This window comes from Limulus polyphemus, unplaced genomic scaffold, assembly GCF_000517525.1.
Source record: "Limulus polyphemus unplaced genomic scaffold, Limulus_polyphemus-2.1.2 Scaffold8145, whole genome shotgun sequence".
Classification (NCBI taxonomy): Eukaryota; Metazoa; Arthropoda; class Merostomata; order Xiphosura; family Limulidae; genus Limulus; species Limulus polyphemus.
In genome coordinates, this window is record NW_013673755.1 from 24,237 (window position 1) to 26,803 (window position 2,567).

Here is a 2,567-nt window from a genome sequence, read left to right on the forward strand (position 1 = left end):
GATTTCTCTTCTCGTTCTTCTTGTTCCTTTTGCTGTTCGTGTATTGCTGCCATTAAGTCTGCTAGGCTGTAGTTTGATTTGCCGCTTCTCGTTTCCATTTTTTTTTCTGTCCCACCCTCTGACACCAATTTGTTACGTCTCCGTTTGTTAATTATCTTTCCGTAACTTCGTTCCGACGAAACTTTAGCGACACAAGTCCTCACTTAATAAAACTGGTTTATTCTTTCTGAATATAACTTCACGATTGCTCAAATGTTAATACAAATCGTCTACCTGAGTAAACAAGCTCTAATTCAAATTACATTAAAGTTGCTAAAGTTTTTCTTACAAAAGTTACAGTGGGTCAGATCAAAGGTTAAGTCAAGTAAATGCTATACCAGTTAGTAAGTTTACTTAACACTGCTAACATGATTTTAGGATTTTTAAAAATTGCTAAAAATCTTTCTAATTCTCTTAAAATCTTTTGAAATCTGTCTTACTGGAGTAAACCTGGCCTTATACATAGAAAATAAAATAAATAAACAATGCCAATTTTGAACATTTTTTAGCGAATTTCGGTGTTAAAAGTGAAATCTCTGAAGAACAAGGTAATTTTGAAAAAATTGACATCTTAAGTAAGGCGCTTAGGCAGTCCTGTGTGACACAAGCTTGGCAGAGTTTTTCACCTACTTCCAATATTCAATACCCATTTTAAATTAATTTCTTACTTTTGAACTCTTAGATTTGGTTTGATTATAGAGAAAATACCTGGGCACGGTCAACGAATATTCATCTGAAGATTTTCTACAAAACTTATATATTGACATTATAGTAACAGCTTGTTTGCTTATTTGTTTCAGAAATATTGTACAGATGGCCATATATACACCTTTCCTAATTTTGAACTTATAGATAAGAATGTAGGTAGCTAGTCAACCACTCTCACAGCCAACTCTCAGGCTATGCTTGTCTGACCGAATAGTGGGATTTGACTGTCATCCTTATAATGCACCCAGGACCCCAAAGTAAGGAACGTGTTTTTGCGGCAACGGGCCACGAACCACTGACCCTTGGATATACAGCTCGAGCACGCTAATTACGTCTATCCTTAAACTTACAGTAAGGGTTCAAGTAAGAAAATGTTTAAGTGCAAGATTAAAAACGTTAAGTAACAATTCAGTATTTTGTATTATTATCTCGCTTGTATTTTGACGATTTTCAAGTTTGAAAATAAAGTCCATTTACTGTGAATAAATAATTAGCATTGTTCTATACGTTCATCTGTGAAGTTTATCACACAAAGGTCATTCACATCGATAATCATGTGAGTCAGAATTTCGATAGTCGTTCAAAATGCTTTTTATGAACCAATTATTTACAAGATAAATAAAAATTTGAGAATTTAAAAACCTGCAAATAGGGTTCATAAAAGGGTAAGGAAACAAGGCTGAAGATACTGTAGACGTTATTTACTCAAACTACAAACCCCTATTTTGTTAGCTAGATTTTTAGATATTTAGTTTGATTAAATAATGTCACAGTATCTCCAGCCTTGTTTCTTTACCTTTTTGTACGATCCTTACTTGCAGGTTTTTAAATTTCCAATTTGTTATTCTTGTTTGCTGGCTATTTTATGTTCAACTATGTGAAAAGGATTATTTGAAATGGTAGATAACTTTATATATTGTAATGATAAAATACATAGCTTGTAGCTAGTTGATACAGTTCATGATGTTTTACTGTAGCTACTGACCATTTGATCGCATTAGTTTGAGATGTAAAATGTTAAATCGCAGTAGGAGATCATCGTGGAGATTTGTTTGAAAATATAGTGAGTCTTAATAGTTTCTGTGTAACTAAATTCTCTATGTATAATGCACAGCAATGGGCAAATATATACCTAGGCTAAGACACAACCTCCACTAATTGCGTATAAAACTTTACCAGTAGAAAAGCAACCTTTTTTATTTTCATTTACAATTGTGGTGCGAGTTATCGCAGTCGTATACTGCTGTTCCAGTAATCTTTTGGTCTTCTTTCTTCAAAATATCTTCTGTTCCTTTTGTCAAAGTGCACTCAAGCTGATCCATTTACTTTAGAACCATGCTTTGACGGAATAAATTCTTTTTCTTATCTCCTTTTCTACTGTTAGTCTTACTTTAACATATTAAACGTTATGCCTATCGCTTCTACGGTAGGTAATTTCACGTTTAACTTTTCTTTCTCGTATGCTCTGTTTGTCTGTTGTTTCTGCTTGTCTCATACTATTTTATTTTTATCACTTAATCGTCTGCTCACCTTCTAGAAATCTCAATATTTTCGAAGTCAATGTGCACGCGATGTTCGATAGTCTCAACATCAATGAATTATAAACACAACTTCCAACAATCGTCTGCTTTTAACTCTCTTATTATAAAAAAATAAACTAAACAATCATAAAATATTAACTCGCAAAATAAATCAATCAATAATATCTACACTAAACAGTCTTTTATATCGTGACAAAGACTGAATATGTGAGCCAGTTGTTACTATTTTTTGTCAGTCCTTGAATAGTGGGCAGGTACCAGAGGATTGTAAGTTAGCTA